A 13,539-nucleotide genomic window follows, 5' to 3' on the forward strand; every position below is an offset into this window, starting at 1 on the left:
AAGCCGATACAGGGCGTCACCCAAAGGCATGTGGAGTCCGTGCTTCACAGGGTGAAGGCCTACATGTACATGGCCGGGCTCAGGAAACTGATCAATGGAGGAATGATGAAGAGAAAAGCTCACGTTAGGAGTAAATGCTCTTTAAAGCCCGTCTACTGCAGGGGACCGTAGTCAGCCCATCGACGGCGCACAAATATCTAGAAAGTGTGAAAAAGCTTTGCTCTTTCCTCAAGAGCATCCCAGAGGACAAGCCGATACAGGGCGTCACTCAAAGGCATGTGGAGCCCGTGCTCCACAGGGTGAAGGCCTACAAGGCCGGGCTCAGGAAAAAGATTAACGCAGTTTAGGCTGAGGCAAGCAAGAGAACCCACTAGATCATGGGCTGTCATTATGGGTGCTGCCCGTTATCCAGGTTTCCTCTCCGTCGCACATCGTTCTGCACGTGGGAACAAACAACGTCGGTCGAGCTAAGAAGCATGAATTGTTCTCTCTCTTGGATAACACGCTCGGACGGTTGCATGAAGTCTTCCCCAATGCCCTCATCATTTGGTCCGATAAATTGCCACGTAGGACTTACAGCGGCTTCGACAAGGACGAACAGCCGAAAATTGATAGAACGCGGCTAGCACTGAACAAGCACGCCAGGTACATATGCCGCATAATTGGGGGCTGTGCATTGAATCATTTGGACATCAGGCACGAGCTGTTTCGAAGGGATGGCATACATCTATTTGAGGCAGGAAATCATATTTTCTTTCACAGCCTTATCCATGGGTTGATGGACAATGAATAGACTTCCGTCGAGTTCCTTGAAGTGGAAACGCATTCCGTTTCATTTTGTTACTGTGAATGTAAGTTGTAGTGTGAAAAAGATTTGAAACAGTTTGAAATATTTCAGCCATGTGATCGATTTTTTTCACTCTTTTACCCATAGCCTCAACATCTAGATCTACTTCAGAGCCAAAGAAGGAAAGGACTTTTTATTACAATCGTTATAGATGACTAAAATAAGCGTCATGGGCATGGAGAGAGGAAGGAAGAAAGGGCAAAGGGGAGAAACAGTATGTTTTCATCCTTTTTTAGGAGACATGGATCTTACACTCACAGAAATCATGACGAGCTCATTGTGTATCATTGGCCAGTGTTACCTTACCAGGTCATGTCAAATGAAAGTGGCACTCCAGGACGTTCAAAAACACCCCACAAAAATTGGCAGGTCAGCGCAAAAGGTGGAATGGCAGATGGCAGGCCTTAGGGAGAAAAACACAGAGCTGACAAAGAAGGCCAACAGAGTGCTGAAAGGGAGACTGGAAGAAACAACGGAGAATCTAACAGCATCTCAAAGAAGTTTCCCTGAGCTCCTCGAGTTAGGAGAGGATGGCTCTGATACAGATGAACCAGAATATAAAAAAAGAAAACCAAAACCCACAGGGAGGCAGCTTTCAGGAGTTGTAATATCATTTTGTATGTACTGTAAGCATTACATTATGGACTTAAATACACCTATAATATGTTGAGCTTTACCACTTTAATCTTATGATTTATCCTGTGATTTAATTTCAACATGGCCAACCGTACCAGTAAGAAACCAGGTCGTTATCGCTGCGAGAGTGATGAAGGCAAGTTCTTTTTAATTTATTGGTCTTAGAAAATCCTTGCATACATGTGTTGCCACATTAAATTTTCAGGTATAAAAATACGACTCACACTTCTACCTGTGCCACCCGTATTCATTAATGTTCGGCAGGCTTGCTCGTATTCCTTTAGACTTTTTGTTAGGAAAGAATTTGATTGATTGGGAACAGAATTTTGTAGAAACTCAAGCCAAGTTTTCTTCTAGAGCAAAGGAAATGGTAGAGCAAAATGTATGAAAGGTAGCTATAGGCGTAATAAGAGGTAATAAAATATTCAAGTAAATACATCTATTTAATACATCATATGTTTGGAGGCTGGGCATCACCTATTATGGTATTAAGAAGTCATGAAGTTTCTACCTGTGCAGTGTATTTATTATTGTTTGTGCTCGTTGAATCATGATAACCTATCAAAAGATTTTTTTTTTTTATAGATTGTTTTTTGTTTCATGCTTCATGCTGCAGGTGCTTGTGTAACTGTGGCTGTGTACCGATGCCCACAGTGCATGAGTCGGTATGCTGCAAAGAAATACAGCGAATTGTTGACAAGATGGATTCGTACACAGAAGAAGAGTTGGGCCTGGGATGCATCACATCACATCCAGGATTTCCAATGGTTTGTTTGGACCGGTGGGTGTTGGAAACCGCTTCATACCAATACATTCAGCAGTATGGAGGGCGAGCTCATCGAGATGCATCAGAAAATGAGCAAGTTATATTTTTGTTTACATAAGTTACATCATACCCTCCCCTTTTCCTTTTAGAAGCAATTGCTGATATAACATTTATTTCAAACTTGATTGATGGTGTCTATAATGGCTCTGTAAAGTTACCTCAAGGGTACAGAGTGAATGTTGACACACAGCACAGTGTGCCTTGGTGCAACTCGTTTCAGCATTACTCCAGGGGGGTGTTTCATCAACTAAAATCGATTTCGATTTTAAAAATCAATTTTAAGGCCGAATCAGTTTTAGCTTAAAACCGATACATGTGAGCTGTTTCATCAAATCGATTTTAAGCTAAAATAGATTTTTAGGTGTCTGCAATCAAGGCTAGTCAATTTGGGGTAAATCGATCACAAAATGGCCTTGCTTAGCTACAGTGAGAGTCCTTGAAAAGTAAGTAAAATCTGTTTTTCTTTGAAAATATCAATTCTGTTGATAACAAATCTGTTATTTTGGAAGAAGAAAAGTGTTCCTCTCATTATTATGCAATTTCATTTTTGTGTAACTGAACGAAATCTTAAATAAAATCAATTTAAATCACTCTCCAAGTGGACGAATTGCACCGGTTCAACCATTTCAGTCCCATTCATATAAATTCATGCAGGTTCAATAGTAATTACCTAACGACGTTTATTATTCGGTTAGGACAGACAGGTACAAACTCATTAGTCTAGTTTATTCTTGCAGTAGTATTGTGGTTTTACTAGTTATGCTACTAGTTGTAGATTTGGGCTTAGAATCAAGATCTAGGCCTAGATCTAGGCCTAGGCCCTAGATCTATCCCTTATTTATTTTAGCATTGTCTTGTTTTTGTTGATAGGATCTATAGACTTCTAGACCTAGATTCTAGAGTCTAGATCTAGATCTAGACTAGCCTAGGCCTAGAAAGTCTAGATCTAGACTAGTATCATCTAACTGTTAGAGACTAGTCTAGTCTAGGTCTAGATTTTCTAGACTCTAGTCTAGATCTAGACTAGTCTAGTCTATAGAGCTAGGTATAGATCTAGGCCTAGGGTCTAATTATAAATGATAGATCTAGACTCTAGGTCTACTAGGTCTATAGTATTAGGCCTAGGGCTAGGCCTAGGGCCTAACTATTAAAAATCAATAGGATCATTGTTTTGAAGGTAAAATTTTATGAAAGAAAATTAGACTCTAGATCTAGATCTAGAGGTCCTAGAGTGTTACTGTCAGACCAAGGTGTAGATCTACTCTAGATGTAGATTTAGTCTAGAGTCTAGGTCTAGATCTACATGATACTTGATAGATCTAAATCTAGGGTAGATGTAGACCTGTAAGTGAGGTGGGGGGGGGGGGGGGGGTAAAGAGCGCATTTCTTTTTATTTGGCCGGGGGGGGGGGCACGTCCCTGTTGGTCAGTACATTTTTGGAAAATTTTGTTGATTTTAACATTTTTTTTGGGGGGGGGCACGTGCCCCTGTGCCCCCTTGATCCATCCCTGGTATTAGGGTTCCTAACACAGTCCAACTCCAAGCTCTAGACTATACTAGAATTAATTTTTTTTTTTTTAAATTTCAGAGACGGACTAAAAGATGGAGTGGACCACAAGTCGTATCCACCAAATAGACCTTGGCTTTAGTCCAAGACTTAAAAGTTCTCTTCTTCCGTGTCTCTAAAGTCTTGGACTTCTCATTCTTCCTTGGCATCAGGCTCAAGGAAAGGGTTTGGATATGCAGAATGTACTCAAGCTCAATGTCTAGGTGTACAGCTATAGATCCTACTGTGCTAAGCGGCCTTGTGGATTGATCTTATTACTAGTAAAATTTGCACACCAATAATAAAACAAAGGTAAGTTTTTTTTTGTGTGGTTCTTCTAGACCTATGTATAAATAGATCACTTAGGCCTATTTGTTGTTGAGTGTGTAAATCTTGATTTTCATTAAATTTTCTACGTACAATCGCAAACTGATAAATCCATGTGAGGGGGAAGTCAACTATGACATGTCTAAATCATAGATAAATTACTTCATCAGCCAGCCTGATTAATATTGTACAAATAATAGGGCAGCAATTAATGAATAAAGAGGTGATTGAACAAACTGTATTGAGAATATATGTATGATGAAAGCTGCTCTGTTTGTTTTATATCTCTTTGCCTTCTACTCACGACAGGGGAATGTTCATTGAATCTGTGTACAACAGTGTTTGGTTCAAGAGCAGGGTATCCGAGATCAAGATTAGACTCCGTAGTCAATCTTCCAAATGTCTAAAACTTACAATTTGGTTGGTAACAATGTCTTGGACCGAATACATGTAAATTACTGTTGTAATTACTGATAAAAATGTACTTATGTTCTTTTGAACACATTTGATACAGTGACAATTACTTTTCTGAAAAATAGATGTGCTCTCTTCATAACAAATATATGTATCTCTGTTTTAAATCCTAGGTTGCAAAATAAAGAGCTATGGCATCTGCATGTACTGCTAGTTCATGACAAATGAACATTTATTGTCCATCTCTTCAAATTGAAAAGGTAAGCAGTATCAATTACCAAAATTGATCTATCATTTTTCATAATCCTTGCAAGAAGTCTAATACCCATCTTACCCATTCTGTTAGATAAAACATACACAAATGGTAATGAAAGGATATTTTTTTTTTATCCAGAGCTAACAATTAATCATTTATCTTCTGTAACTATTTTTTATTCTCCTACTTTATTTATTTAGCAATTAAAGTATTTGAAATAATCATTAATACAAAGATTATTTGAAGATTGATTGAAAAGTTGTACTAGTATTTAGTAATTGATTCATTTATTACATAACTTTCAATTCCTATTCTAGACTGCAGAGCCTGAATTACCTGCAGCGTTATGCTTCATATGAAACATCAGCCAGCCTACAGATAGAAGCTCCCTTTTCCAGCTTTAAGCAAGAGGGACCACAATGAGATACAGATCTTGGTATCATGGACTGGTCACTTTTTACAACCAACACTACTTGTAAAATAAGATTTACAAATTAATTCCTATAAGCTATTAAAAATGCTCTAGTCAAGGTACTAAAATTTTGCCATCGAGTTTGAGGTTTTGGGTTTGATAAAATGTTAACATAAAATATTTGAAAGGAAGTAAACGTTTTAATGATACTTCCAAGATTTCCTATATTTTAAACAGAATTTTAGAATCTTGCAGAAGAAAAGAGAAGAAATAAAAAGCTATTAATCTGTCATGGAGGTTATTGTTACCAAACTCACATCACATAGATAATTTTGTTCATGGCAATAAATCTTAAAATATCAAATTGGAATTTCTTAATTAGCAATTCATCTGAGCAGCAGTTTGATGACCTATTTGGAACTCTTCCTAGAGGCACTTCTTGCATGACTATGTATCGATAATTACCTGTTGGTGCTTAAAGTGCTATTGTAGCAATTGCACAACAACAAATACAAAATAAACAACAGAACATTGTGATTGAGTGAAAACAGATTTTTCCTGCAGGAAATATATTAACTCTGACTTATGTTGTCCTTAGAATTTTTTGTCAAAGCTGATAGAAAAGAATTGATGATTAATTTCATATAGACAAACTATTGCATCAAGAAACCACATTCTCACCGACTGCGTGACCTTACATGACAATGTATATCATCCTTAGATTAACAACCGTATGAGTAACAGAAATATTTGTGACAAGTATTACTCTTTTAATCTCCATAAAGGTAACTCGAATAGAGAGTGGCAGATATCAGCTGCAGTAGTTTTAACAACTGGCTGATACTTTCATAGGAGCACTTTTATTTGTGTCATTTAAAATATTGTAATTGTATCCCTTGAATGTGTTTGCTATGCTCATCATTTACAAAATGTAGATTTCATTCAGCATAAACATATTGATTATACTTTAAAATCTGTGTTAATTTTATTTTGTATGTATTTTTTGTCTATTAAGAAGATAAGGGGGGGGGGGGATGAATACATGAGATTGTACGCAAGCGCATGGTGATAATAATTACATAATGATAAAGGGCAATGATGTGATTCAAGAATGGTGTGTTTGTATGCTGGTGAGTTATTGTTATAAGTTGGTGTTTATTTATTCATTTTTGTTCTTTATTTATTTTTTTGTGGGGTTGGAGGGGGGGGGGGGGGGGTGTTCATGAAGAAACAAAATTACGGCAAGCAAAGCGTTGTGATGGGAGTGTCGTTTTATGTTAATGAGAGAGATAGAGAGAATATGAACGAAATAAGGACACATAATTGTAAGCACATATGGTAAAAAAAAAATATAGAAAAAGGGGCACATAACAAAATGGAAAAGGGTCACTTCTAAGAAGAAAACATAAAACGTTATTAGAAATAACAAGAGGAACTTAAAAACAAAGTGAAACGGGACAAGCTACATGAAGGAAAAGTGCACTTGTAATAAACAAAAAGGGATGTTAATCAGATGTAAAAGGGGCACTTAAACCCTATCTAGCATGGGTTATTTTGAAACTGCATAGCCTGGGGGGTCCGGGCCCCCTCCCCTGGAGAAAAAAACGTGTAAGAACACGTTAACAGTACCTTTTTTTTTTGGAGATGGGCCCCCTCCCCTGGCGCTCAAGGGGGGGGGGGTGCGATTTTTCAAATTTTCGAGGCCCCCCCCCCCCCACTGAGCGAATTATCGGCCGGCTGTTTCGCTGCTAAATATTGTCTCACGAATTGGGCCCCCTCCCGTGCCGCCGGCTGGATAAGGCCCCCCCCCCCACCAGACTAGATAGGGTTAAGGGAAAACGGGCCGCCCATGTATTTTTGAAGAAAAAAATGGGCCATTGTGCCCCCCCCCCCTCCAGAGTGCCACATTTGGTATTGATAATGCGTAACTATCATGATTTTAAAACAAAATTGGTTATGAACAAAGATTTGTTCCCCCAAGAACAGAATTCTTCATTTTCAGATGTATGTTCAAATTGAAGCTAGCCGACACTTGCGCCTTTAAAACCGATGAATGCTGAACATAGCATATCAATAATGCAATGAATAAGGATAAAATTGATTTAAAATTGATATGGATCACACTCTAACTTAAAATCGATTTTAAGGCCAAAATCGATTTTATTTATTTAGTGAAACTGCTGCTAAAATCGAAATCAATTTTAGGCCCTTAAAATCGATCAAATCGATTTTAGATCGATTTTAGGGCTTTAGTGAAACACCCCCCAGTACTCCCTGGGTTCCGCCAGAGAGGGTCAAAGACTTTGACAGAGCTGCCAACCTCTTGCAACCAATAAAACGAACCCTGATGGCAAAAAAAACGAAACTTACAACCACACACGACACACTTCTAAACGCAGAAATGTCCTTTCCTCATGCTGTTATTTTCATATTGGGACCTATAGTATATTTACAAGTACCGGTAGGTAGTTGTTTTTTGGGTCTTTTTTGTGTATTATTAGCGTTTCATTCTCTATGAGAATATTTTTCTCTTCAAATGTGTTTTAACCTTAGCTTTCTATTTAAGTAGTGATCAAAATTTAAGGGCATTTGGTTGATGTGCGGTTTGTTCCAAAAAAAAAAAATTAGAATAGAAGAAAAAAAAAAAATTATGAATAAAAAACGTACTACCAAATTTAGAGGAAAAAAACAATAATTCTGGTAAAAACCTAATGGTTGGCAGCTCTGCTTTGATGTAAGATTCATAGAATTTTCATTCACTTGCATTATTTTGGTCATATACCTGGAAATAGAGTACTCTTGAGAAGTTCCTAAATTTACTTTCTAGAAGAAATTAAGAGATTTTTCAGACTATCAATTTCACTCTCAGACCAAGATAGAGACAATTAGAGATAATACAACTTCAAAATACACTTTAAGAATTTTACAAGAAAGAGCATCTATTTGCATGATTATTCACCTTAAACCTTATTTTGTTATATTTCAATACTGTTGCTACAGGCTGTCATGTGACAATCTTGACAAGGTTGGAGAGGAGAATGATGTGATTGGGATGGAGGCTGAAGAGGCAGTGGAGGAGGAGACCGAGGAGACCGAGGAGACCTCTAGGACCAAGTCTGGCCTACACCAAAAATTGAATGCGCAGGAGGCGCAGGATGCCGAGTACTATCTGGTGTCCAAATCCAGGTTACTGGACTTGGCATCGAGGAATGCGGGAAACTGCAGTAAGGTGTGGGAGCCAAAACAGGAGCTACCGTCAAGCATGGCAGGGGTTCAGCTGCCCGCGTCACATGGGTAAAGTTCTTGGTCTTTTCATATGCAAAAGCTTAATCTATGTGCTCATTTGCTTTGTATACAGTAGATCTAAAACAGCATATCTTTCTTTTCAGACTTGTCCTGCGGGACATACGTCTTCTTGGTGCACTCAGGAAACTCTGAATGGAACTCATGTGGGGGACCTGAAGATGACCGCGGCAATTCTGTTTTCAGGATACAATTTCCGTAAAATAAAGCTCCTGTCCAAGATGCTCTCCCTGCATATGATGGATAAGTCCACATTTTATGCCATGCAGCGCCGCTACCTGTGCCCTGCTGTCGAGGACCAGTGGCAGGAGGTCCAGGCTGCTACAGTCGCAAGGCACAGGGGTGAGCCAGTTGTACATCTTACAGGCATACCAGCACGCTCGAGTCAATCAACAATCATACCCTCATGTATGCGTCCAAGAGATTCTCTCTCAAGTGTAGTTTTAACCCATCAAAAAAGTTAGAAAAACATTAGATTATTCCATCTCCATAGAAATTCAATATGTATGTATCTTCATTTTTCTTGAATATATTTGATGGGGATTTGTAATTTGTAAATAGTTGAACATGATGATAGTGTCCTTGAAAGTCAGTCACTGCGGTGAACCATTGTGTATGTAGATGTGAAGGAACCAAAAAAATACATTTAAGCCCATTTTGATGGAATTATAATGGAGTTCTCAACTTCAGGAAATCAGAAATTTGCATATCTATTTCACCTTTTGCAATGAAAAACACCATCTCGATGAGTGCCAGGAATTCTTGAAGAAGCCTCATCCACTTCGAAAGCAATTCTTCTTTCAGAAGAAATTATGTATGGGATGTGGTAGTGACGACAGCCATCAGGTCAAAGATTGCCCTCAGAGAAAAACCTGCAAGGAGTGCCAAGGAAGGCATCTTACGTGCCTGCATTCAAACCTTTGGCACAGCCTCGACAAGTTCAAATTTATTTGAACTTTTGCAGTGACCCAAATTCCATTTGATTTCTTTACCTTTAATGTACTGATCAGTGACCTTCTGATGTTTGTATAACTTGTATTTTTTTTTTTACACTTGTGTTATCTTTTATATACTATATGTTTTTATTGAATGGAATGAATAAATCTTGAAATCTTGAAATCTTGAGTCCACATGATCGGAACAGAGAGGAACAGAGAAAGGCTAGTTAACTCAGGTTGGCAAGCGGAGCGACCTCATGTGACAGAGGTTGATCCGCTGGAAATGAGAGACATGATTGATCAGCAAAACTGGTTGAGAGTGGTTCCATCTCTACAACCAGTGAACACACTGGTTTTTCATTCATTCCTTTTAGAAAACCAATTACTTGGAAAAAGGAGGGAAAGAACCGAAGAAAAGGAAAGACGTGTTCTATTGCTTCTTGTCATTATAGGAGGATAACACAGCTATAACATTCTCCAATGTAATAACTTACGCCAAGCCTGGTTCACCCGTGAATATGACATGCAGGTTAAGGTCGAATATTGCCTCAAGAAAGAGGAAATCATTAGGAAATCATTAGTCTTTCAAACCACAGCTCGGTAAGGTAGCCTTTAGCGACAAGAGCTCTGGTGACTTCCGTCTGATACTTGAAAGGTTCAAGACAAATGCTTTAGTTGATCTGGAATTGGACGCCACCACTGGAGATGACCTCTACTTTACTGTGGGTCTTGAGTCAGTACCAGGCATTGGTATGTTTATGTCTGAGTGTATTTATGTTAATGTGCTTAATGCGAAGTGTATGCAGAGTGTACCATGCACCGTTTTAGAACTATCTACAGTATCATACGTTCAATGTGACAGTACCTCAATGACTGTGGTTCTGGATAAACGTCTATCACCAGATGGCAGTGTTGCGTCAGATGTCCATTTTCGCTCCCAAGCAGAGGACTGTCAAGAAAGAGGAAATCATTAGTGGGTCCTTCAAACCACAGCTTGGTAAGGTAGCCTTTAGCGACAAGGGCTCTGGTGAATTTCCATCTGATACTGGAAAGGTTCAAGACAGATGCTTTTAATGAACGTCAAACCGAAACCACCTACATTGTCTTGAAAGGAGATGACCTCTACTTTGGTGTGGGTCTTGAGTCGGTACCAGGTCTTGGTATGTTTATTAATAGCTGCTGGGTGACAACAACTGCAAACCAAGATGCTGAGCCACATTACTCTCTAAGGGAAACGCTCTCGGTGGTCTCGCCTGCATTACGTAATTCGATATGATGACAATTGAGGTTGGAACATTATTTAAAGGCAGGGTGGCCCATTAGCAGGCCCCAAAAAATGAAATCCTCTGAATATAATCAGCATTTTGAAGTGAATATTGACTAAGAAAAGCGGCGCCTATGTCTCGCTTTTTGCTACGCAGGCGAGACAAAAAAGTGTGGTGAATACTTTGTCTGAGTGTATTTATGTTAATGTGCTTAATGCGAAGTGTATGTATAGTGTGTCATGCGCCGTTTTAGAACTCCTGGGGGGCCATAGTTGCTTCAGCGCCCAGGAGCTAAATAAGAAGGGTACTGAAAAACAAGAACATGCTTGTCCATTCTTTTAATTTAGTTCTTATGTAATACTAGTACATTAATCAGTGACCATGAGTTACTTCAAGTGCAATGATTTCCTTTTTATGTATCTTCTTCCTTGAGAGGAAAGACAAGTACCTGCCAAAACATCTAGAGCTAAGATCCATGCCATGGCATTGAATGGTGTATCGATGACAGACCGAGTTTGAAAGAAGTCAATGTAAAAAAGACTTTGATCAAAAGAACAGTGAGACATTGCGCTTTATGCGCAGTTTGTGATTGGGGTGGGGGCTGATGAGTTTGGACTAGTCAGTCAGGTTAACTCAGGTTGGCAAGCAGTGCGACCTCATGTGACTGATGTTGATTTGCTGGAGATGAGAGCTATATGTATGATCGAACAGCAAAACTGGTTGAGAGTGGTTCCATCTCTACAACCAGTGAACACACCAGCGGCGTTGGTTTACTTCAGACCCCTGGTGTTTCTGATGAACCAACTCTCTGATGATGGGAGAAGGCAACTTCTTGATTTAGGAAAGGTTCAGTCAGTGAACCTTTGTATGGCTGAGGGGCGAGTGGGGGCGGACGTGTTTCTGCTGAGCTCCCTTATTTCTCTTATTTTTTCCGTTTTGGCGTTTGTTTCTATGCTGTGATTGGTACTAGAGTGATGATCTGGACACGTACAAGCCATTTCTAGGATGAGTCTTTTGATTTAGCTTTTTGATTTTCATATATTTGGTGATTTAGCGATCAAATTTTGTTTTTTTATAGTGAAGGAAGTCAAAATTGCAGTTGTTTTTGCTGCGCGTAATGCTAGGCACCTGTTGTCAGTGACAACATATTGCGCACTCTGTTATTTGTTTTATTACTTCTTTGTTTTAATTGCGCATGCACACCTGCGCCAGCGCCTTTCATCTGAAGTACGTGCAGAGGAATTATCCTTTACTTCAATATGCACATTTTATGTTGCTATTAATATGAAATAATATAAATAATATAATAATTACATATTACTGGATTTGTAGAGATATATATGCATGTATGCATTTTATAGATGTATGCATTTTGTTACGCTTTGTACTGATATGTGCGTTGGGTGTGTTTGAGTGCTGATAATATTTATATTATTGAGTAACAATTCAGTATTTATTGTTTTTTTTTTCCCCCTGTTTTACGTTTATTATAATTTGTTCTTGAACCGGTTGGGTGAGTGGTACATACGCGGCATTATTTTACTTGTAGGCTCTGTATAAGCTTGGGCTGTTAGAGCTTTTGTGAGTAGTGTGCCGCGGGTTTCATATCCTTAAACTGCTGGCGAACAGAGCAACAAGACCAAGCTTTATAATTATTAGGTTTATCCAATTGTTAGGTTTGTCTAATAATGCCGAGTTTGTGCCACGGAACTTAGTCGGACATTTCGATTATATTCTTTTTATGTCATACGTCTTTATCTTTTTTTTAAATATGTTTTTATAGTTTAGTCTACCTTGCTGATACCTCCTCAAAATATATACGATAGACTATCATTAATTCTGCTGCATTACCATATAGCTTACTTAGAGGTTACTGCAGATCAATCACCTGTACTGTATCTAGCCTATAGTTAAGAGTAGGAGAACAGTAAAAAAGTGGGGCCATTGAAGGAGCGTTCACGTCGTGGTCCCTGTCAGATGAAAATCTGTGAATCCTTCAACCACCCTACTCAAGTTTCTTTTAGTGACTACCACAACCAACACCATGGCTACCAATGTAAAGTCAGTAATGTCTACTCCACAGGTACCAGCATCGGGTCAACCTGAAGTGGAACCTCACGACTCACAGGTTCCAGCATCGGTTCCCCAGCCTGAGCTTCGACCAGACCGGGGTCATCCTTGTTATCAAAAAGAAATGTAATTTTCACACTTTTCTACATATATGTATCATTCCTAACTGCTCTTCTCAGGAACTCGTGCCATTGTTTTCTGGTGGGTCACTGGTTCTAACTAAGATGGCCAAGAGGATTGCCTTCAGTAAGGGGGCAACAAAGGAGACCCTTTTGAGCTCCCTTCTGGAGGCAGTCTTCGGACAAACTCTGGCAAACGGTAATGCCTGTGGATCTAGGCCAGCAGTCAATAAAGGGGAAGGAGAGGAGAGCCAGCCCCTCGACAAGGGCAAGCTCGATCAAATTAAAGGTAGGTATTCTTTGTCTTATAGGCATCCACCTCCAAACATACCAGAGGAATCCATAGTTTTATACGCTCTCAAGATTTTGACATTAACTATTCATAGTGAATTTTTTTTAATTGGTAGACTTCAAGAAGACTCAGAAAGTATTTTTGTCTGCTTGTGGAAAGATGTATGCTGTTTGTGGATTACTGACCAATGCCCATACTTGCTTGTATAGGAATAACACGTCATGGTTCTTTGGATTAGATCCTCCAACACTAGAGGAGTATTTTCAGGCTGACTACTAGACTATTCAA

The 13,539-nt window shown here is 39.1% G+C and overlaps 1 long non-coding RNA gene across 1 annotated transcript; it reads left to right on the forward strand.

The window, feature by feature from the left end:
• The first annotated feature begins 2,548 nt into the window (after nucleotides 1-2,548).
• Nucleotides 2,549-6,237, forward strand: LOC115926623. Its single transcript, XR_004065172.1, has 4 exons — nucleotides 2,549-2,752; nucleotides 3,898-4,167; nucleotides 4,770-4,856; nucleotides 5,170-6,237. It is a non-coding gene; the product is annotated as an uncharacterized LOC115926623 (long non-coding RNA).
• Nucleotides 6,238-13,539: the final 7,302 nt, after the last annotated feature.

This window comes from Strongylocentrotus purpuratus, unplaced genomic scaffold (genome assembly GCF_000002235.5).
Source record: "Strongylocentrotus purpuratus isolate Spur 01 unplaced genomic scaffold, Spur_5.0 spur5_scaffold_2, whole genome shotgun sequence".
Classification (NCBI taxonomy): Eukaryota; Metazoa; Echinodermata; class Echinoidea; order Camarodonta; family Strongylocentrotidae; genus Strongylocentrotus; species Strongylocentrotus purpuratus.